The sequence below is a fragment of the Micromys minutus genome (genome assembly GCF_963924665.1).
Source record: "Micromys minutus genome assembly, chromosome: 7".
NCBI classification, from domain to species: Eukaryota; Metazoa; Chordata; class Mammalia; order Rodentia; family Muridae; genus Micromys; species Micromys minutus.
Genome location: NC_137976.1, coordinates 70,286,079 through 70,311,009, shown reverse-complemented (window position 1 = coordinate 70,311,009; position 24,931 = coordinate 70,286,079). Strand labels below are relative to the sequence as shown.

The following is a 24,931-nucleotide window of genomic DNA, read 5'->3' as shown; positions in this document are numbered from 1 at the left end:
GGCAATATCCTGCATAAGTTACCTTGTTAGAGCACAATTGGACCTCTCTAGCCAACACATTGTGGCCCAGTTGTGGAGCATTTACAGCAGCTCCTCCACATTGGCATTTCTCCAGGGTGTGTGTAGTGATGAGATCATCCACATACTGCAAGAAGGTAACATTTGGGTGTCTTTGGCAATACTCAAGCAGATATACACTAAGAATTTCATCAAATAATATTGGGGAATTTTTAAATCTCTGTGTCACCTGATTTAGGAGCTGTCTGTTTAAATGCAGATATAGGCTGACTCATATGAGTCAGAGGCAGAGTTTTTGTTTTTTTTTTTTAAAAAAACATCTTTCAGATCCAGGACAGCATAAACTACTAGCTCTCAATCTTCCTAATGCTTTGACCTTTAATACAGTTATTCATATTGTGGTGATCCCCAGCCATAAAATTATTTACATTGCTACTACATAACTGTAATTTTGCTGCAGTTATGAATCACAGTGTAAATATCTGTGTTTTCTGATGGTCTCAGGCGACCCCTATGAAAGGGTCATTTGTTCTAATAGTCTAAGCAGTGTATAAAGATTTAGTAATGTATATATAGACTCCACTCATTTATTTGCTCCCTTTAAGTCCTGCACAGGATGACAGTTTTTAGTGCCTGGCTTAACAGCTGGGAACAATGGGGTGTGCATGGGGAGTGTCAGGGCACTGGAACCCCAGCTTCCATAGGGCAGCTGATGTGTTTCCTGATGTCTGTCTTTGCTTCCTTTGAGATGGGATATTGTTTTACTATTTAAAGTAGAGCTGAGCTAGAGAGCTGAACAATAATTGGTGGTTGATGTGAAGACGGTCCAGGGGCATTGGTCTCAGCTCATGCTCCAGTGACTCTAGCATTAGTTCTGTCAGGAGAGTCATGTGTTCCTAGTTTTCCAGTATCTAATTCTGTCCTTTTATATTTCTCTGACAAGGGGCAGGTTGCCAAGCTTGCTGAGCATGGGCTCCCCAGGTAGAATGATGTTGCTCCCAGCATCTCTTCTGCCTGTATCTGTTCTCTGCTTGTCGCTTTTCTCTGCCCTCATGGCTCTGTTCCATCTGCCTGCCTGTCTACATGCCCACTCGTCTGCCTCTACCCCTTCATCAAATGTGATGGTGGCACCAAATGTTCTTAACAATTCTCTACCAGCTAAAGGGTGTGAGCAATCTGGCATTACACTGAAAGAGTGTGTTCCTGTTCCTCATCCAGTGCCTTGGATTTAAGCCAGGCACCAAAACCTACCATCCTGTCCAGGACTCAAGGGAAGTAAATAAACTTGAAAACTGTTATGAAATATAATGCTGAGAAAAGTACCTTGTGCAGGACCAAGGCACACTGTGCCCCTGAGTAATTACCTCATGCAACGAACCTGGCATTAAAGAAGTTTAGTGGGGGAAGGGAGAGGAGTGAGTGATGTGTTTTAAAAAGATAAAGGGGAAGGATACGGAGGTGTGGTGAAGTATAGGGGAAGAGGATGCCTCCAGTGCATCCACGTTGAGACATCCTTTCCCCGGAGGGACCAGCCACATGATGGTATAGAATAAAACAGAGTTTATTTGGGGCATGGGAGGGGCATTAAGAGGGTAGTAGGGGCAGAGAAAGAGGGAGACAAGAGTAGAGGAAAAGAGGAGTAGAGGAGAAGAGAAGAGGCCAGCCATGAGCAGATGGAGAGAGAGATGGCAAGTAGGGAATGGGGCAAGAAGGCAAGAGCAAGAAAGGAGCAAGAGGACAAGAGGAACAAGAGAGTGAGGAGGGGGCAAGTAGCCCCTTTTATAGAGCCAAAAATACCTGGCTGTTGCCAGGTAACTGTGGGGCAGCAATTAGACTGAATGCTAACAGTGAGGACCTGGAAGAGTTAGAGGCAGATGAGTGGGCATGTAGAGAGGCAGGAAGATGGGAACAGAGCCATGAGGGCAGGGAAAAGAGGACAAATGGGGAAACAGATACAGACAGAGGGGATGCTGGAAACAAAGGGGATGCTGAAAACAAACAGATAGATAGATAGATAGATAGATAGATAGATAGATAGATAGATAGATAGGGAGGGAGGGAGAGAGAGAGAGAGAGAGAGAGAGATGTGGTGGCAGCAGGTACTTATATACAGCACACATACCTGGTTGAGGTGGCAGACAATGATGTAAGCGATTGCTAGGTTCCTGAGGGCAGGCCAACAGAAACCAATTATCTGTAGCTAACAAAAGTCAGGAGCTAACACCTAAATGCTGCAAGGCAAACATTTATTTTCATGGCCAGGCCAGACTTACTCTTGCCTCAACAGTAGGAGAATGAAAGTGACCCAGACCATAAACAAAAAGGCCTTTTTGTGGCAAACAAGCAAGTGATTTTTTTTAAAAAATGGAATTTTGCAGTTATTTTTATGATCATGAGAAAGGTACATGTTATGTGATTTATGATAGGATAGTTAACATACATGAAACATTTTATGGTTAGTCAGTTCTCAGAACAATGGAAACAATTTGCAGAGTGTAATTGACAAGATTATTGATGAAGACCAAAACAAAAACCAAAAACAAACAAAAACCAAGTTGACTTCTAGCTAAGAACATGACCAAAGTCTAACACTGTTTAACTAAAAGTGGAGTTAGGCTCTTGGATGTGGCGGAGCTGAAGCGCGCAGGCGGGAGACTCTGCAAGATCCGCGGCCCTGGGCGGCTGAGCGGTGCGCTCCTCAAATCTCCGATTAAATTTAAAAAATGGCCTCCAACAAAACTACATTGTAAAAAATGGGAAAGAAACAGAATGGAAAGAGTAAAAAAAGTTTAAGAGGCAGACCCTGAAGAATTTATGGTAGAAAAAGTACTGGACTGTTGTGTAGTGAATGGGAAGGTAGAGTATTTCCTGAGGTGGACAGGTTCACAGATGCTGATAATATTTGGGAACCAGAAGAAAATTTAGATTGTCCAGAATTAATTGAAGCATTTCTTAATTTTCAAAAAGCTGGTGAAGAAAAAGATGGTACAAAAAGGAAATCTTTATCTGACAGTGAGTCTGATGATAGCAAATCGAAGAAGAAAAGAGAAGCTGCTGACAAACCAGGGGCTTTGCCAGGGTCTTGATCCTGAACGAATCATCGGTGCCACAGACAGCAGTGGAGAGTCACTGTTTCTCATGAAATAGACTCAGATGAGGCTGACCTGGTTCTGGTAAAGGAGGCAAATATGAAGTGTCCTCAGATTGTCATTGCCTTCTATGAGGAGAGGCTGACTTGGCATTCTTGTCCTGAAGATGAAGCACAGTACTTGTTTGCATATATATATATATATATATATATATATTTCATTATATATATATAATCTGGATCTTGGGTTTTGAATTACTAGTGTGGAAAAATAGCATTCTAATAAAAATCAAGTTTGATATGCTAGTTTTAAAAGTATTGACAGTAGTTGGGATAATTTTTGGGTTTTGTTCGGCATCAAAAGGCATAACTTTGAGCAAGTAAGAGCTTTCTGTAGTGGCTTCCTTTAACAGTAGAGTATTTGATACTATGTTGTATTTCCTTGGCTTTGAAGAATAGCTTTTCTTAAACACTGGGGAGATTTTACAGTCATTACTAAGGTCAGAACTTATTTTTAACTGGGACATAGAAGGACCATTCTGGGTTTTTTTGTTCTTATGTGGTGTATACATAGAACACATAACTTGTTTGTTTTGTCTTGTTTTTAATACTCAAAACAACTGAAGAAAATATAAGTTGATGAGATTCCATCATTGTAAACATTTTCCTAAACCATAACCTTTCAGATTAAGCAGAGTCTAATTTATTAGAGTGTTTAAAAGCAACCACGGGAATTGATGTATTATCAAGTAAATACAGTACTTTATTTACAGAATGTTGTCCATATCAACTCCCCCTTCAGAAAATGGAATTAGACAAAGTAGAAGTGTGATTAAGTAACAAGACTTGGGCTGAGTGTGGTGGTGCACACCTTTAATCCCAGCACTCTAGAGCTCTGATTTAAGAGGCCAGCTGGTCTAGAGGCAGGACCCCGTCAGCCAGTCTTGTGAAGGTTCCTCTGATGAACCAACATTCCTTTGCAGAAAGTTAAAATCTGTACTAAAAGGTTATGATTCATGGAACCTGTTTGATGTGGAAATAGAATCATGGTTGGAGCTGATGTTGGCAATTTAAGACCTACTGACTGAGTGAACAAAATTTACTAATATCAATTAATGACCTGCATGCTTTTTCTTTACCCTGACTCATTCCTTACTAGTAAGATCAATCTTTTCAGTATTTGGGATCTGGTTTAATGAGCCAGAAAAGTAACTTTGTAGTTTCAGAATGTCATCCAACTGTATATTTACTTTATTGTAAATAATGGTGAACAGTGGTCAATAAATAGTTTCATATTCCTTTAAAAAATATAAAATAAAAGTGGAGTTAGCCATCTCTTGACCATCTATTTCTTTTGTTTTGTTTGCTTATTTATTTGTTTGCATTCATTTAGATTTTTTCACTTTTTATTAGATATTCTCTGCATTTACATTTTAGATGTTATTTCCTTTCCTCAATCCTATCTCCCCTCCCCCTCCCATTGCCTCCATGAAGGTGCCCCCTCTCCCAACCACCCTCTACCACCTAAGCACACTGGCATTCTCCTACACTGGGAAAACAAGTCTTCACTGGACCAAATTCATCTCCTCCCACTGATGCCAGTCTATGCTATCCTCTGCTGCATATGCACCTGAGCCATGGGTCTCTTGATACAAGCACATTGGTTGGTGTTTTAGTTCCTGGGAGCTGTGGTGGGTTTGGCTAGTTGATAATTTTGTTTTTCCCATGAGGTTCCAGACCCTTTCATCTCCTTCAGTTCTTTCTCTAGCTCCTTCATTGGGGTCCTTGTGTTCAGTCCGATGTTTAGCTGCAGGCATCCTCCTCTGTATCAGAATGGCTCTGGCAGAGCCCCTGAGGAGACATCCATATCATGTTAACCATCTACTTCTCACTTGAAGGTCCTGGAAGGTTCATTCCTATGGCTCCTTGGATGGGAATTTTCTCTTCAGTGATGAGGCCCCGTGGTTGGATCAGCACTGAATAGGCTGTGCCTTTCTTTGTCTACCAAGAACCAGAGAGTTTTCCTTCTATTGTTCCTGTGACCATGAGATCCCAAGAGTTTATTTGTATAGAGCTCTAGCCCCATCATTCTGACCCATTAGATGGAGAAGTAGTTTTTTTTTTTTCTAATCTGTCAGGATTTGGACATTTTTTCCCCAATGTCCTGTTTTTTTTCTACAATAGGCACACTAGTCCCTTTATAGCTTGGCTCAGGGCTGATTTGGATGTCTGTGGAACTTCTAAGTGCCCTTAGCCCCCTGGCACCCTTCAACTCCCCAAGCATGGCTACCATTATGCTAGACAGTTTTTTCTTTTATCTCATGGGGTCTCAATCTCTAACGGCTGTGGTCTATTCATCCCATCAAACCCCTCAAGTTTTGTAACTTTCTGTGAACACCAGGGGATGGCTTGGTAACAAAGGCATTGTTAATAGCACAGTGGTTCTCTGGACAGCCAGGGTCAATGAGCATGAACTCCTGCTGTGCTCCTCTGATGTGCTCTGGGAGCACCGCAGGGTATTCTCGACTTTCCTCCATCATCACCGTAACTTTTGACATGTTTGTCAGCCTTCTAACTGTTGCTCTTATTCACGCCAGGAGAATCTGTTGATAGGTGTCAAGTCTGTCCGCCACCCCAACCTTGATCAGTATTGAGGTCCTAGTCTGGTAAGGTTAAGAGCAGTATTTGGTTGGCCTTCATTTTCACATCCCATCCTGTAGCTCCTGGACACACAGAGGCTTTTCTGGTCTCTCTCATGGTTTGGTCTCTCTCTGAGGAGCCAAGAGAGTCCCCAGGAGTGGCTCACAGTCTGCCCAGGTAGGCTGATGGGTGAACAGAACAGCTTCCAGCAAGTTAATGAGGGCCTGGGTCTTCTCTGGAGGAAAAAAAAAAGATTCCAGAATTTCTAGTTATAAAGATCACTGGTTAAAAAGGAACATAAACTAAAGAAAAGGTCTAGGTCTTTGTCTCTCTCCCACCGGCTCTCTTCTCCAGAGGTTGGACCCAGATAGGAGGTACCTCTCTGAAATAAAAGACAGCCTGGCTTGGCTGGGGTGCAGAAGTCCTCTTCAAGCATGGGAGGTCAGAACCAGGCAGGCAGGGGTGAAGGCGAATTGGGTCAGGATTAAAGCAAATCAGGGTAGATTAAAGGGACCACAGGCACAGGTTTTCCCTTTAGGCACAGTTGGGTCCTGGACTGGCTGGGGTGGGGATTGTAATTTATCCATCTCCTCTTCTGCTCTGTGGGAACTAGAACAGAGACTCAATATTTTGTCAAGATTTTAACTCAGCCTTTGGCCCACAGGCTTGGTGATTAAAAACAGAAAAACCAGAAGAGCCCTGTTTAAGTGCATAACACTTCAGCCATGGCAGGGACTCCAGATGAGGGAGAGCCAGACATCTATGTAAGGAAACTGATCTGGGGGCGGGAGGGGGCAGGATTCGCTGTGATACCCTGCCAGACGTTCCTGGCAACGTAAGGAGCAAATGACCCCCTCGTGTGGCCATCCCACATCGAGGGTGGGTCACTTTAGTCTGCATAGGTTGTAGGGTTTCTGTGATGAGAGCTAGCTCCACAGTCTACTTATGGAACTCATGGGAATGGTAGCATGCAGTGCAGGGGCAGTTTGGCTGTACTTGGTCCAGCTCCTATCCCTACAATTAAAGTTGAAAACACAAATCCAGCAAAGAGTAGATGATATGAAAACAACAGTATACCAACATAGTCAGAGGAGACCAAGTAAACTCAGATATATGGAAGTATGGTGGGTGCCTTTGTTCACCACCAAAACCGGAAGGACAAAACGTACCTCTTTTGTCTCTTTGGGATAAAAGTTTGTGATTGTGTCCAATCTTCCTATGTCTCTATAAATATCCATACCCCAAATCATAACAGGACAATTTACCAATGAGTCTGAGTTCAGATGTGTGTTGGCTGGCAGTTTTTACTTTGTTTTGATTTTAATGTACACATTTTTGGTTGTCATAGTTTGAGCTACCCAGGGCCTTTCAGGTCTGCTTTGAACTTGCTTCCTCAGGACCTATCCCCTACCACTGACTGATAATGTGTGACAGCCATGGTTGTATGTGTCCCAATCTTTCAAGTCTCCCTTTTGGGCTTTCTAGACAGTCAAACCTCCCTTGACTTGTCCTTTTACCGGTTCCCATGTCGGGCCTGTCATGGATTTCTGGCCCTGAGTCTGGATTCTCCCAGGGATTTAACCGGGGCCTCCAAATGTTGTGGTATTTAAAGCCACTAGAAAAAAAAATCTAAATTTAATAAATGTATTCTTACTGCTAGCAGAAGGAAGGACCCTTATAGTCAAACAGCATTGCTTGTAAATGTGGCTACCAAAGATAGCCTTACAATTGTCTGTGGAATCCACAGCTAGACAAGAGAATTGTTTTATCCCCCTCAGCTGTGTCTCTTTCCTGCTGTATACTGATTAAAAGACTACTTTATCCCACAGCCATAAGTGAGTTCACAAAAGCAGAAAGCAAATGGCTGAACACCTTTTAGCAGGGATACCATGTGCTGTTCTCATCTCACCGAAGGCTGCTGGGATCTCAGGCATTCCAGGGCAAAGGTCAATGGCCCTTAAGGATGCCTGGTGTCTTATTACGTTTCTTTAGCCACTATAGAGGAGTCATGTGTAAACTACAGGTCTGAGCACTCTGGGGGAAGTGTCCCTAATTGACTGGGACAGAGCAGGCAATAACAGTGCCATTAGGTTAGGCTGGCTGTCACATGATCACACATCAAGAGTCAGGTGCCATAAATTACTGGCTATCAAGTCACAACACAGACTGTACCAAAGAGGGCCACGAGAACGTGGCCTGATTCACACTTCCAGATCTGTACTCTTACGAGGTCACCATGGTCTAAAAGGGGCAGGTACATGTTCTAACAGAGATGATGTGCTTGCTCATGACCTGGTATTGGGCACTGGGGCTCTGTGGAAACAAATGGTAAAGGATAGCTGTTGGTACATGGCAGCACTGAGAAATGTTCTGGAGCTACATGGCACCGAGGAACAAGGAACGTGGCATAGAAGCAGACGTGGGAGCAAAGATCCTGGGCAGGAGAACTGGAATATGCAAAGGCAAGAACAAGTTTGCATTTAAGCAAAGGCAGAGAGTTTCACTGGCAGGGTGTCTGCAAAGAGAACAGGGGCTGAGGCTGGGTGATTAGAAAGAGAATAGTAAGGCTGAGGGAAGATGAGAAAGAAGGAGGTGAGGCAGAGAGGAGAGGGAAAGGAGGGGGTTATGGTTACACAGAGGGAGAGAACACTAGCGGAGGGCTTTTGAAACATGCTGCATTCCATCCATCAGGATGGGGCGATGTGAAACTGGTCCTTACGGTCCCAGGTTAGGGCCTCAGTTTCCTTGTATTCCAAAAGAAATGAGGGAACAGAGATTGGATAAGTAAAACCAACTTGTTTACAGTTTCGACAAAGGATGTGGAATCCTCCTCCATCCCCTCCAGTGCCTGGGCTATGCTACAATTTTCAGAGAACAGACAAAAGCCAGAATACATGTGAATGTGGGACAGGTTAAAGAGCCCTTTCCTGGGAGAAGGAACAATTTCTATACCATACCACAGAAGGCTGGTGTTGAGATGGCAAAGGTGCGGTGAGCACATTTACCAAAACCACAAGCTAAGCAGTGGGAATCCCAGACACATGAGAGAAGAGAGCAGGAAAGGTAGCGGACCTCATCTTCTAGCCTCTTTCCAGGCCCCACAGTTTACACCCTAGTACTACACACAGGTTTCTGCCTATGTCAGAAGCATACTTCCTATCTCAAAGGGGATAAGAGATAGTGACTACAAGTCTTAGTCTGGGTTTTCTTGCTGTGAACAGACACCATGACCATAGCAACTTTTATAAAGGAAAACATATAATTGAGTCTAGCTTTCAGTTTTAGAGGCTGAGTCCATTGTCATCACGGCAAAAATCATGGTAGCATGCAAGCAGACAGGGTGCTGGGAGGGATAGGAAAGGTCTACATCTGGATCTGCAGGCAGCAGAAATAAACTGGCTTGAGAATCTTAGACCTCAATCCTACTCCCTAGTCACACTCCTCCTCCAACAAAACCACACCTACTCCAAGGCCACACCTCTTACTACTGTCACTCCCTATAGGCCTATAGGAGCCATTTTCTTTCTAACTACCACACTGTCTTAGGGCTTCTATTACTGTGATGAAGCACCGTCACCAAAAGCAACTTGGAGAGGAAAGGGTTTATTTTGCTTACACAGCCTTGTCACACACGGTTCATCACTGAAGGAAGTCAGAGCAGGCAATTCAAACAGGAAAGGATCCTGGAGGCCGGAGATGGTATGGAAGCCATGGAGGGGTGCTGCTTGCTGGCTTGCTTCTTATGGCTTGCTCAGCCTCTTTCTTATAGAACCCAGACCACCAGCCTAGCGATGTCCCCAGTCACAATAAGCTTCCCACTTCAGTCACTAATTAAGAAAATACCTTACAGGTTTCCTTACAGCTTAATATTATGGAGGTATTTTCTCAACTGAAGTTCCTTCCTCTCAGATGACTATAGTTTGTGTCAAGTTGACATCAACAGTAGCCAGAAGAGCGACCATGGTATGAACACAGATTCAAGTTTCCCCAAAAACTATGTTCTAGTAAGCTAACAATTTCATAAAGTCTTATAGTAACAGAATAAAGAAAGTCATAAATCAACACACATTTCAAATATGTTCAGGAGTATACCAGGAGGCAATTAGCAAAACCAAGTTGGCAAAGTAAAGGCAGGAAAAAGCCCCCTTCACACAGGTTGCTGTTAACCAGTTACTACTGCAGGCACAGAGGCACTCCAGAGTGTCTGAAGGTGACCTACGACTCATTATAGTACCCAGGTAGAGTTTAAGATGCCAATGAGAGAAGACAGTGAGTGGAGGAGTAATACTTAGGGTGTGTGAAGAATCCAAAAGAAATGATTATTATTTAATGTTTATCCAATATTATACATAATTTATATGAGTAAGAGTGTATATATGTGTGTATGTAATATAAATAAATATATATATGTATATACATACACAATATGCATGTATACACACACACACACACAAACACACACACACACACACACACACACACACACATACACACATACACACATATACCACTTAGGTTGACAATGCTCTCCTAAGAGCCATAAATATCCAAGTAAATGACTCTAGTACTAAATATAAAAAAACACCTTTTGAGTGGTTGATCAGAAGATAACAGTTGACTTTTGCTGTTGTCCTTGGTTGGTTCCCAGAAGTTGAAGGGATGTCCCTGTTGTTGAAGACACCTTGTACTTGAGGCACAGAACTCACCTGACCTGAAAGCCTCCTCCTGAGAACTGTGCACACTACCAAGGAGGGAAGCAATGAGCAGTCCTTCCCAGCTGTGATGCCTGGGAACCACAAAAGTGACCTAAAGGTGCAATAGTGGTCCTCATGTCTCAGCAGCGACCAACTGCTGTCTAGATCAACTTTACGTCCACTCATCAGAGGGGAAGTCATCTCTGATCCTGTAAACTTAGCCAACTAATTCTCGAGAAAGAGAAAATTAGCCTTCCCCAGGGATGAGCCCTGTAATTAGTTAGTCCACATCAAACCCTGAAATTATATACATACAAGTAACGCTAAATGGAACGAGCCAATTGTATTTATACACTAATGTAGTAATATCACAGTAACAATCAATGAAAATTACTTTTATAATTACTATAATTACACATTTTGTTATGTGTTTATATAACATATATAACATATAATTATAATATATAATATATTTAATAAATTATAATTATATATAATTATAATATAATTATATGTCACATAGACATATAATCATAATGAATAAAATATAATTTTATATATTTATAGCTAGACTAAATAAAATATTGAAATTATAATAAATAAATTACCATGCACAATTATGATATATACTATATATTATAAATAAAAATAACAAAAAAAAAGAAAAAACAATGAATTTGCATGGGAGTAGAGGCAGGATGAGGGAAAATGATAAAATTACATTTTAAGTTAAACATTATTAAAAATAAAATGTTAATGAGACATACCAAGCACAAAAGTCTGTGAGGAACTGTGAATAACACAGTAGTATAAAGAATCCTTCACTGTATCAATGAACCCCAAAGTCTATTGTAGTGGGCTGTTTGTACTATTGAACTTTATTTGATTTGCCCCACCTCTTTCCTTGGTCCTATAGCTCAAAGATTTCTTTGTTTCTTGGCACAAGAACTTGGAACCTCTTTGGTGATCACCTCCTAACCTTGATGTCAGGTGACTGATAATCCTAAGATTTGAGAGAGAAAAACCTGTTCTACAATTCTGAGTCAAATTAGAAGCAGACTTCTAATTTTTTAAATTAATTAATTTATTTTATGTATATGAGTGTGCTATTGGCATGTACACCTCCATGCCAGAAATAAGCACCGCATTACATTATAATTGGTCGTGATTTACCATGTGGTTGGTAGGAACTAAACTCAGGACATCCAGAAGAAGAGCCAGTGCTCTTAAGCACTGAGCCATCTCTCCAGCCTGCGTAGGTGACCTTGGGTAGGTGGGGCTTGTTGGGTGACTTAGCTTACATGATATTTATTATAGGGATGTGAAGGATTTCAACTTTGGGATTCAAGAGAGGTACTAAGATAGCTTGTTCTTTGGGGTAAGAGACAGCATAAGGAAAGTTGATAAAGCTGTAGATAGGCAGACAGCAGCTGATGGGGGCTCTGTGTGGCAGAGTGATGGTCTTTTCTTGTGACTTTCACAGGAAGGAGTGTGAGAAGGAGATAAAAAGTTGTCTTCTTTGTACTGAAGGTGGTTGTTGCTAGAAGTATCCGGGGATGATGAATTAAGAAGTGTCAGATGATGGATAACCATCTCTCCTGGCTGGCTAATTCTGGGGTTGGGAGAGCATGGAGGGTGCTAATCTAGAGAAATGAGTTACTTTAGTATTAGAAAACATATTACTTTAGTTCCCAGAGTTGTGACAATTTGACCAAAATGGAGATTCACAAATGGCATGGCCCTTGCTACTAGCATGAGGCTCAATTTTCTGTATGTTCTTGAGGGTTGAAATGTTACCCCAAATTTTATGGGTTAAATATATGATCCCCAAAGCCAAGTGTTAATAGTGCCTAGAGGTGGAGGCTTAGGGAGAAGACTAAGATAAGAAAACCATGAGGGCAGTTTTGTAAGAAAAGAAAGAGAGGCTGGTTCTGCCTCACCGTGATAAACTTTGCTCGTGAGATGATGCAGTGAGAAGGCCCTTACCAGAACCAAGCAGATGTAGAATCATGTTCTGAGCTTTCTCAACCTCTAGAATTGAGATATACATGAACTCACATTCTTCATTCCTTACCTATTGTGGTGGTATAAATGAGAATGGCTTCCATAGCTTCATATATTTGAATGTTTGGGCCCCGACTAGTAGAACTTTTGGGGAAGGATTAGGAGGTGTGGCCTTGTTGGAGTAGGTTTCTAGCCTGCATTCGGTACAACTGCCTAACACTGGAGAGGAGAGAAAAAGAATAGACAGGGGAGAGGGTGATGGTATCATTGGATTACTTCCTGATTAGGAGCATCAAGTTCCTTGGGGAAAAGCTTGATATTTCCTAACATGCCATGTTTTCTTTGCATGGAATTTTTTAACAAACTGTAACCAACTACCCAGCAACCACCAACCTCTTAGGGGCCCTAGCATTTATATACCCTCTGAAAGGTTCCTAGAATTCCAAATGACACACACTCATAGAAACTATCTGCAACTGGAAAAATCATGCCCCTGTCAGAGAACAAGGCAAACCATGGTCAGCTGCTCGGAACAATCTGAAGCATCTCATAACCCACCCCTGACATTAAAATGAACATAGATTCTCATAGCAATTCTGTGATTTTTGGAGAAACAAAAACTCCAGAATTCTGACTACTGGGGGTGAACTTTGAAGTTTCAAAAGCTTGCCTTCTCTCTGTTTTTTGTGGTATAGATCAAGATAAGAGCACTCAAGTATTCCTTTATTCTTCCATCATTAACTCTGTCTCTATGCATGATAAATCACATTAAACGCCATCTTTTAGAAGCTGCATTGGTCAGGGTGTTTTATCGCAGGAACCCAAAGTAACTAAGGAAGAAGTTGGCACCAGGAAGTGGGCTACTGCTGCAACAAGCCATATTTTATTGAAATGTGGAAGACTTTGGGACTTTGAGCTGGTAGGAAAGTGTTTGGATGCTTTAAGCAGAACTCAATGAGTCAGCCTTGGAAGAGAGTGCTGAGAGCAATGTAGGAGGAATCCCAGCTCAAGAGTGTTAGAGGGAAACAATATCCGCATATGGGCTAAAGATAATTCTTGCGATGTTTTTGGCAAACACCGTGTCTGCTTCTCACCTTATTCTAGGAATCTGCCGGAGGGTAAAGTGAAGAGGGTACGATGATTTCACTGGCTGAAGAGATATCAAGACAACCTACTTGTGACTCTGTTGCTTGGTTGTTAGCAATTCTGTTTTGCAGGCCGACAGTAAAAAAGAGCAGAAGCAAAAAGAAACACAAAGATGTACAGGTTGAGAAGAAAAAGGGCACCAGGAAATGTAATGTTTGAGCTGAGGCTTGTGCTGAAAGGTGTTTGAAACTGAGTAAGGGAGGTTCCCTCAAGGAAGACCATGCCTGTTTAAGCTTCTACTTTGCAGGGAAAAAAAAGGTCTGAGAAATTTCTAAAAATGTTCCTAAAAAGCAACAACATAGAAAGCAACTTAAAATGTGATTCAAGGGGGCAGGCTCCACCCAGGTGGACAACTGCACTTATCAGCACTGTCTACATGGATCTGGCTTTAGAGTCATAAAGGATACATGGATAAGAGGGGCTGTGGACACTACCGTGGTGGTCTTCTGAGTCCAGACAGTGTGTTCTGCATGGAGGCCTATGGAGGGCAAGAGGTCTTCAGAGGCCATTGTGTGAAGCTGTGAAAGTTAAGATTTTGAGACCCAAAGATGTTAGAGGTGCCAGAGCTGTGAAATAGGTGCCAAGAATAGCTGCACACTGGAATGGAACCAGCCAGAGAGACAGACAGACAGATATTTCATAGCAGCAAAGATGGGAGGGCAGAGCACGCCTTTGGGTTTTATTTTGGTGAAGAGACACCATGACCAAGGTTACTCTTAAAAAATAAAACATTTAATTGGAGCTGGCTTACAGGTCCAGAGGTCCAGTTCATTATCGCCATGGCAGGAAGCATGGGGCAGACATGGTGCTGGAGGAGCCGAGACTTCTACATCTTGATCAAAAAGCAGCAGCAGGAGACTCTCATGTGCAGGCATCCAGGATGGAATTACTTCTGCACTGGGCGGAGCATAGGACCTCAAAGCCCACCCCCAACAGTGATGCACTTCCTCCAGCAAGGCCACACCCACTCCAACCACAAGGCCACACCTCCTAATTGTAGCAATATCTATGGGCTATGAAATTTCAAACCACCAAACCAACTAAGCTCTCTGACATGAGACATGGAGCTGTAGAATTTGGAGTTTACCCTTCTTGTTTTCTTTTTGTTTTGACCACTGTTTCCTGACTGTGTTTTCTTCCCTTATGGAATGATAATGTAAATTGTGCACTATTGAATATTGGATGTATCTGATTTGATTTTTAAATTTATAGTTGGTTACAATTAAGAAATTGCCTTTTTAAAAAAAAAGAAGAAATTACCTTTTTATGAGGTGGCATAGGTATGGGAGAGTGATACTCTCTCCCCTTCCCCTGCAATAACCAGGACAGGTAGACAGGGGTTGTTTAAATAAGAGAGAGCTAAGAGGCTGACAAGCTCAGCTTCCACACAGATTCAGATCCGGGCTCTGAATTAGGCCACCTGAAAATCTATGTCATCTGCAAATGGTTGGGGCACATGAAAAGGTCAGACTTGTTGATCTTCAAGACACAGGGCAACACAGGATGAATGGGAGGAGTCCTGATGGTAGTCCAATAAGAATGGTGTCACAGAAGCAAAAGATCTCAAACCAGACCAATGACTCATGGCAATGAATATTTGCAAAGTGGAAATTTGTGGACCGAAGAATAATCTGTAGGACATGACATTACAGATTCCATGATGAGGAAGATAAAAGCAATTTTCTTGAATCTCAGAACAGATGACTTTTAAACGGGGTTGAGGCTGAAAGTCTATGGGAAACTTTGGTGTTGGACTGACTGCATTGTGCATTATGAAATGGCCACAGCCTACGGAGACCAGGGAGGAAATATGGCGATTGAATGGAGAATTGTCCCATTGGGACAATTATATGTTTGAATGCTTGGTCCTTAGTTGGTACAACTGTTTGGGAAAGATTAAGAGATGTAGCTTTGCTGGAGGCCGTAATCAGCTGTATGTGAGCTGGAAGAGTAACCCGGGCTTTATGCAGGCTAGGGCGGTGTAAGCACTTACTGCATGAGCTACATTCCAACCCCACTTTTAAAGAGTGAGAACTAGATCGAGTATGGCTTTTCTTTATTATATATTACATACAATATAATATGATGTATTCTCACCCCTCCTCCTCAGTTTCTACTGTGGATGCACAGGGACATGGGCATGTCACCTGCTTCAGAACTAAGCCACTATCTAACACAGAGTCCTATCATATTCAACTCTACAATTCGGTTCCTCCCACCCCGGCTTCATCTTTCTGGGGTTTGTGATGTTATTGGCTTACTGAGGGAAAGAAAAGCTATGTCCTAACTTTGGAAATAGCCAACTTACTTTTCAAACAAAAGGAACAAAAGGAAAGGGAAGCTTTGCCATCAACGACCGGTGTAACAGAGCAGAAAACATCTGCGGTTTGTTTAGTCCAGCATCACTGTCACCCACATACTCCAGTGACTCTGTGAGCTCCAGAAGTGCCAGAGTCAAAAGACAGCGCCTAGATTTCCCTCAGAGACACCGGAAGCGCAGCCTACCACAGAGACAGGAAGGAGGCTTTCTTAGTTTGCTCTAATGCTATGATGAGGAGTGTGACCAAATGCCGCATGGAGGACATGACATCCTGTGGAGACATGAGGGACAAGACAGTAAGCAGTGTTCCTGATGCGTTCTGCTTCAGCCTTGAGCGCTGGCTTCCCTGGGGAGCCCTGTAACCTGGCAGTGGAGAGAAACCCCTCCTCCCTGTGCTGCCCTTTTGTCAACCTAGTACAAACTCGGGTCATCTGGGGAGAATGCATTTTAACTGAGAATATCCTGCCATGGGACTGTGCTGTGGGCAGATCTGCAAAACATTCTTGAATGATGATTGTCAGTGGGAGGGGCCATGTCACTGTCGCTGGGGGGGCACCCCTGGGGGTGCTCAGAGTGTGTTAGAAAGCAGGCTGAGCAAACCACAAGCAGGCCACTAGGGGGCACTCTTCCACAGCCTCTGCACCAGCCCCTGCCTTCAGGTTGCTGCTCAGCCTGAGTTCCTTCTTCCCAGACTGTCTATGGAAGGACTGAGATATGGAAACCTAAGAAAGAAACCATTTCCTTCCAGAGTCGTTTGTGGTCTTCACATTTCATCACAGCAACAAAAACCCAAGTAGCACTTCCCAGGTAGCTTGCAGTCACAACCTTTATCACAATAGACAACAAACTGAAACACAGATTGACACCAGGTTCATGGGCTATTTCTGTGACAGATCTGACCTTGCCATTTGGGTGGATATTTTGGAAAAAGTTTGGAACTTTGGGCTAGAAAACCATCGATGGCTTAGAGCTTAGTGAGAACTTGAAGATAATCCCGAGACCAGTGCAGATGGTGGAGTCCTGGCCTGTGAAATGTCAGAAGGAAGTCTGAGAGTCCCTTAAAGACTGGGGAATGGGGTTGGAGAGATGTCTCAGTGGTTAGTGCACCCTGACTGCTCTTTCAGACCTGAATGCAATCCCAGCAACCACGTGGCAGCTCACAGTCATCCAGTTATAGAGAATCTGATGCTTTGTGACTGCAGTAGAAACCAAGCACACACTTGGTGTGTGATGTTCATGTGCCCAAAATATCCGTGCACACAAAACAAAATGATGTTGTAAAAGGCTATTGGGACGATTTGTTTCGTAGTTTTAATTTAGAAGCTGTGTTTTTTATCAGCTGGGGCTGAACGATTCGCTGTAATTAAGAAGAGAGCAGCACTGTTGAGATAAAATCCTTTGGGAAGTGTTCCCTCAGAGTCAGACCACAGAAGCTGTGGTCCCGAGGGGTCCAGGGCTGCACCCCATCCCAGCAGCTGAATTTGGTGAAGTGTAGGAGTCATTCAGGTGGTACTTTGAAGGCATGCCAGGTGTCATGGAGTAGAGCTGAGGCTTGGCAGTGTGAGAGGAGAAGCCACTGCTGAAGGTACAGCCTCAGTTCAGTAGAGACCTCAGCGTACTGGAAATACCAGTACAAGAGGACAGCTGCCCAGACAGCAGCAGGCATGGACCAGAGCCTCCCAATTCTGTGAGATGAGCTGTATGTGACATGGAAGGCAGACAGAGAAGTGGGCCTATTCATACCCTATCATAGCAAAGGACCATGGGTCTCATGCATTGAGCTGTTCACATGTCTGAGAAGAGTTAGGTTTGATCTGATGTGACTGTGTATGCCCTGGTTTTTTCTCTCTTGGGGTAAGAAAGTATTTCAGAAGCCCCAGTTGATATTTTAAGGAGACTAGAGATTTATCTATGCTGTGTATTGTGTGTGTTTGTGTGTGTGTGTTTGTGTGTGTGTGTGTGTGTGTGTGTACTTTACTCAAGCTAGAGTTTTAGGGAAAAGGGAACCTCAATTTAGAAAATGCCTCCATCAGATTACTCATAAGCAAGTCTGTAGGACATTTTCTTGACTGTTTGATGTAGGAAGCAATGTCACAGAAAGGCTGGTGATTCTGTTCTGTATAACAAAGCAGGCTAAGCAAGCCTTGGAGAGTAAAGCAATAAGCAACTTGCCCCATGACTTCTGTGATGGTTTGCATATGCTTGGCCCAGGGAGTGGCACTATTAGAAGGTGTGGTCTCGTTGGAGGAAGTGTGTCACTCTGGGGTTGGGTTGGAGACATTCTGCCTAGCTGCCTGAAGATGCTCTGTCTGTTCCTGGTTTCCTTTGGATGAAGATGTAGAACTCTCAGCTCTTCTTGTACCATGCCTGCCTGGATGCTGCCATGCTCTCACCTTGATGATAATGGACTGAACTCTGAACCTGTAAGCCAGCCCCAATGAAATGTTGTCCTTATAAGACTTGTCATGGTCATGGTGTCTGTTCACAGCAGTAAAACAAACCCTAAGACAGCTTCTGTTTCAGTTTTTGCCTCTAGGTTCCTGTCTTATGTTTCTGCCTTGTTCTCCCTCCTCTTGCCCCTGTCCTGTTCCTAAGGATGGACTATAACCTGTAATTCCAATAAATCCTTCCCTCCCTACATTGTTTGCGGTCATGGTGTTTATCCCAGCAACAGAAACCCTGGAAAGATAGAAGTAAGTGCAGTATGATGAAAGACAAGCTAAGACTCCAAGTGGATGTATAGTAAGTCACATTAAATATGTCCTCTTTTATGCCCTTACCTCTCTCTTGTAGAGAACCTTAAGAGTCACAGGAAGCTGCTCCCCACAGCCAGAGCTGCAGCCCCCAAATCTTCTTTAAGGAAGAACAACTGCCCAGCTTCTAGATATGAGGTGAACTTACACTTGTGTGGTGGTGAAGGTTAACGTTGTCTTTAGAGCTAGGCTGTCCTCTTTGGGGACGGCCCCCGCCAACCACTGGATGTAACAATGGTCTGCTCTTTCTGAGCAATAGTGGGAAAACATCCATGTGTCAGGTGATGACAGAATCAGCAATTTTGTTAAGAGGTTTAGAATAATCTAATAAAACCAAAAGGATCGTATATAATGCCAATTTTTAAACCAATGTATAACTTTGACCACCTTACTTATTTTGTCTGACTTATAACCTGCCATCCCATCTTGTTTATTGTTTCTACTGTTTCCTCTCCCATATTAGAAGCATAGTTACCCATTATGCCTAAGCCATGTTGGGTGCCACCTGTAGCCATAAAGTTTTTGCAACCTACTTTAATAAGTGTTCAACCTCTCCTCTTGCCAACCACCCACCAGAAGTAACTGGAAGAGAAAGTTATTAGGGTACAGGGGAAGTGGACCTGTTCAGCAATAGTTCTTTGGGGGTGAGCTGGATTTTCTTTGTCAGCAGTTCAGTCCCATAGCAAACACCAAATACAACTCGGCAACTGCAGACCAGACCTCTAGGGAGGCAGACACCACACCTAAACCAGCAGCTTCAGTCCAGTCCTCTCAGCAGGCAGACACCAGGCATGAGCTACCAGCTTTAAGTCTGAAGAAACTCCAAGGCTTACGAACTGGCCTGAGGCAAGGCCTCGGGAGCTGCCACAGAAACCTCAGGAGCAGGTTTTGGGGAGTTTCTCTCAATGGCAGCATTGCTGCAGTTGGAGCCCAACATTATATAAAGCAAACCAGTGTTGTTAGCGAAGAATAGTGAGGCAGAGCAAGCCAAACCAATGCTCCAAGTTCATCTCCCACTGTGAGGGGCACATTTATACCCCTTCACCTCGGGTCCTTTCACCTGTGTCTGCTTCAGGAAAACATTGTTTCTCCTGTGTCACTTCAGGAAAACATTGTTTCACGCGTCTCCTTTAGCAAGACATCCTGTGGCCCCAGCAAAACATCATAGACATAACTGACTTTCCAAAGCAGAAGTTTCCATATCACTGTCCTGTCTTGATAAATTGTTACAATTTGTTCTGTTTTCACTCTTTTATTCATGTTTTTTAATTTTTTAATTATATACTCTCTGTACTTACATTTGAAATGTTATCCCCTTTGCCCACCCCTTTCCCATCTCCCACCCCTTTTTTAAAATATTTATTTATTTGTTATATTTAAGTATATAAGTACACTGTAGCTGTCTTCAGACACACCTTAAGAGGGCATCAGATCCTATTACAGATGGTTGTGAGCCACCATGTGATTTCTGGGATTTGAACTCAGGACCTCTGGAAGAGCAGTTAGAGTTCCTTAACCACTGAACCATTTTCCAGCCCCCTGTTTTCACTCTTTAAAGAGTGCTTTATTTTAGTATTACTTTGGAAATTTGTAACACCTAAAAAGTTAAAATTCATTGCCTTGGAAACATTTTAGCCTTGTTTTTGCTAATGTTGTTAAGCTGTCATATAGCCTTAAATTTTTATAAGGTTGCCATGGAACCTGAGAGACTTTTATAATGACACACCATATAAAGGTCGGAAAAGTTCCCAGTCTCTTTATAGAATATTCTTATAGATGTAAAAGTTTTGTTTTGATACCAGAAGAACTTCTATTGAAAAATCATGATTGCTAAGGCTCAAATAGAATCTCTAGTCTTAAAAGCTACTATAACAGTTCTAGTCTCATAAAAGCTACTACAATTAAGAAATGCAAGTTGGTAATCAGTAACCTTATAAATTATTAAATCCTTTTTTGCACTTAGAATTATATTTGAAGCTCTGTGAAAAAGCAATGCAGTTAATTACTATATTTAGCTTTACTGGCCTCCTGTTTCAAGTTCTTGAGGTGCAGTTTAGAGCAGATAACTAAAGATATGGGTTGTTTAATTCAGACATGCTTAGTAGCTACTAGCCTTCAATCCTGTCAGAGATCTGCTGAATATAGCATGAAATGTTTAAAGTCATATGCCCGGGATGCCCAAGTCCCACCTCCTAACGTGGCAGACCACCCTAGCCCCTAAGTCTCCAAGAAGATACGGCACAGCCACAAAGGGCTCCACCTGGATTGTGGTGTGACAACCACTGGGAAAGACTGCCCTGATGCCTTGCCTGTGGCCAGGGCCAGGCCTGAACTGCAGACAAAAAGAGGGCACCTAGAGAGTTAATTGCCTAAGACAAGGTGAGGTCACCGCTCTCCTTTCCTCCTCCATGGGAAAAAGCCTCTTATCTTCGGGGCCTGACAGCCAAATGTCGCCTCTGCCAGCATTGCCACAGAACCTGGGAGAACTGGACTGTGGTCTAACCTCTGTCATTCACATTAATATGGCAATTAGATTATACGTTATCCCTCTCAAATCTGCAACCACACTGACAGCTAAGTTAACAGTAGCTTGACAGGTAGAGAACAGGCAACTAATTCCTTACCCCAAGGTAACCCACCACCATGTTAGTTCATTAGTCAATTCATTCACTGGTTCAGACTACCAGATCTCTCATTACTAAAGTAAACAGGCCCACCTTGTTCACAGGCTTCATGTTAAAAAGATAAACAGGTTTCTGTTATTCCTTTATCTAAAGGAACACACTTAAGCAGTGACTGCTCCCAGTGATCAGCCGCCCGTGTCTCGTGGTCAGTAACTGGGTAAGAAAAAGATGCAAAGTCCGTGTAAGGTCTTAGGATAGGAAAGCTAAGCTGTGAGGATCTAAGAAGGTGTTTTGAGGTTGGTAAATGCAAGCGATGAAAGTTGGAGGATGTGAAACACTTGGATGGTGATCAGAAAGCGGCTTAAGGGACAAAAACAGAAAAGGAAGCTTCAGATCTGGTCCCCTCTCTGAGCTGCTGTTACATTAGTTCAGAGTTCTAACATCAGTCAATGAAGTTCTGATAAGTTATCCGTCTGATGCTGGTTAAGCCTTGTGCTAGCCAGTCCATTCCAACAGTCACCCAACAGTCACAGGTTCAAGATTTTCTGTTTCCTTTGGTTGTCTTTTAAGTATGAACTTGAAGATGATTCTCATTATGTCCACCTAAGAAAAGTTTTTCCTCCCGAACCTATTTCCTACCTCTAATATGTTTATGTGTTTCAGCATCTTGCCAAGTCCAGGTGTTTACTCAAAGTCTGCATTCAGGATAGCTCCAGAGAAGCAGCCCCCAGGGGCTCTCCCCTCGCAGACTGCTGGGGCCTGGACAGCAGTGAAACAAGCAGTTCTCTCAGGACCTGACCAGCACCCCCACTTTCCTTAGAGTCCCCAAAAACAGAACAGATCCCAAACGTTAACAGGAAGTAGTCTAAAGAACACAACAACCTCACTCGTGCCCCACCCATACCTCTTCCTGGTTCCTCATGGTTATTAAACAAAGAGAGTAAGTAATGTTAGCTCACGGGCTGTTTTGCTAGGCTCCTCACAGGGACCTAGCAACAGTTTACATCACTGACCACTGCCATCACCAGCCACCAGGCGTGGGTAGCACATGGGTTAGCATATATAAATGGACTGCATGCTACCCCCTCTCCCTCTCTCCCTCTCTCTTCTCCCCCCACCTCTCTCCCTCTCTCTCTGTCTCTCTCTCCCTCCCTCCCTCCCTATCTTTTTCCCTCTTCTCTCTCCCTCTTTTTTCCTCTTTTTTTCTCTCTCCCACATATTACCATCCGGCCTCTCTACCCATGCCCTTCTTTCTGTCCCCCTCTGTCCCTCCATCTCTGTCCTCCTGTCTGGCTGCCATTACCCCTTCACCAGGTCCTCACTCTCCCTTTCCTTCCCCATAATAAACCTCCTTATACCAGATCTGTAACACAGCATGATTTCTCAGGGGACAACTTGGCATGGGACCATCAGGGTCCCTCTTACCCCCTATGGCTGCATTGTATTTTAAAACACTGACTGTCCTGGAACTCACTGTGCAAATCAGGTTGGTCTCAAACTCATAGAGATCTGCCTGTCTCTGCCCATTGAGTGCTGGGATTAAAATGTGTGACTTCCAGCATCTCGGACATTTTTTTTCTTTCTTTCTTTCTTTTTTTTTTTTTTTTTTAGAAAGAGGGGCAGGAGGAAGGAACAGAGAGAGGGGAACATTGCTGTGCTGAGATCACCCACAGGGCGAAAGGAAACTCACAGGTCAGGCTTATGGTGGAGTTTCAGAGTGTCCTGGGGAGTTACTCATGGCCCACCCCCTGCCACCGTGTCTGAACCACCACGAGTGAAGAGCTGCAATTTGCAGAAGCTGCTGGAACCACAGGGACAGGACTGTTTGACATCCAGCAATGTGGACTCTCTGCCCTAGGCTGAGTCTGCACTTGGGAGGGGCGGCTGACTCCAAAGTTCTCCAGAACATTCTCAAGCCCTATTCCAGGTTGCCCTCACGTGTTGGGAGAAGGAAGAAAGATCCTCCCTCAAATTGGTTCTCCAAATAGTAATTCCAAATAGACTGCTGGAAAGCACGTGCTTCATAAAGCATGAGAGGCAAAAAAAAAAAAAAAAAAAAAAAAAAAAAAAAAAAAAAAAAAAAACAACGGGGCAAATGGATAGAAGCTGCAGACCCCAGCGTCACGTTCCCGAGCATCACAGATGCTGCGCTTATTCCACACAGGCTGGGAGACGTGATGCTGAGTGTGTCCATGGTGACAAGGGCTGAACTTACATTTTGATCTGAGGATGGGGAAAATTCAAAAGCAACATTAAAGTTATTTTTTAAAAAGCAATGTATATATAGAACTGTAAACAATGCGGCAGCCTACTAAGAATTCAATAGAAGAGTTCACATTCAGCCAAAGGGACCATTCAGAATGCAGACCTGGGAGGTATAAAGACCCAAGTGCAGGATGTTAAGGTGATTGACATCTGTCACCCCATTGATTGCAGGGCTGACTCAGCCCCTGTGGATCTGGCCTCCTGCAGCCTCCGGGGTGTATGGGGTGTGACTATGGAGGCGCTTGGAGGGTCCTTGCACCAAGAAGAAAGGCCCAGATCCTTGCCCTCACCCCAGAAGGCTGGTTCAGACCCAGAGGCTCTTCACTGGTCTCCCGGTTCTGCGAAGCGCAGCTCTGCCCTCTAGTGGGAGGATTTTTAACTTCTCTGAAATTCCAAGGCAGAGGGATTCTGTCCCTGCTGGGGGGTCTCTCTGGGTGGTCCTCAGCTCGGAATGTGGAGCCTGAGGCTCAGCGAGGCAGGAGCAGACTTGCTGGAGTTCAGCTTGGGTCAGACACACCAGGGCGCGCGCAGCTCGCCTCTGTCCTCTCCTCTGTGCTGTTCTTCTGGCTTCTCAGTCCTCTCCTTCCACACGCCTGCTGCTCCCTCTCCTGGGCATGCGCGGAGGCACATATTTCCAAGCCGAGCCACCAACTGCTTCACTTACTGGAAACTCTCTACTTGTAAGAAATGCGGAGTGCCCACAAGATTTGTGAGGAGATTACGAAAGTCGGGCTGTGGAGAGGACTGCAGTTAATATTTAATTTGGTCCTAAGTCCCGGATAGTTTCTCTATCTGGAGGATGGAACCAGGAGGTCAGACTTGCACGTCGGTGTAGATACACGCATGGGTTCCTCCCAGACTCTGGAAAACTAGCAAACAAAACCCACTTCAGAATCATCAGGCCCATCAACCCTTCAAGATCCAGGAACAAAAGACAAAGGCGAAGAGAAGCAAAACAGGAATGGGAGGAAAATCAATCTTAACAGGAGGGAGAGAGAGAGAGAGAGAGAGAGACAGAGACAGAGACAGAGACAGAGACAGAGAGACAGACAGAGACAGAGACAGAGACAGAGACAGAGAGAGAAACCAAACCCACCACAGAGTGAACAGGTTGCACTTGCTAGATGGATTGAGTTCCCCTAATTAAACGAGAGAAGACTGGAGCTGCAGTCACGGGTCCACTGTCAGGAGCCTGGTCTGCTCTCACAGGGGACCAGAGCTGGTCTGAAGAGCTGAGCCATCTCTCCAGCTCCAACCGTTCACTCTCAGTGCCAATGAGGTCTTTCAGCACCATCGTGGTCCAGTCCTGGCTGAGCCATAGCCTTAGCTGTTTAACTGGTCTTCCATAGTGTTTCCTTCCCCTTGTCAAGCAGACAAAA

At 43.7% G+C, this 24,931-nt stretch overlaps 1 pseudogene across 1 annotated transcript; it reads left to right on the top strand.

Moving 5' to 3' along the window:
• The first annotated feature begins 2,741 nt into the window (after positions 1 to 2,741).
• On the top strand, positions 2,742 to 23,916 carry LOC308422915 (chromobox protein homolog 3-like; annotated as a pseudogene). The gene is made up of 2 exons: positions 2,742 to 3,283; positions 23,724 to 23,916. The product of its transcript is annotated as a chromobox protein homolog 3-like (transcript).
• Positions 23,917 to 24,931: the final 1,015 nt, after the last annotated feature.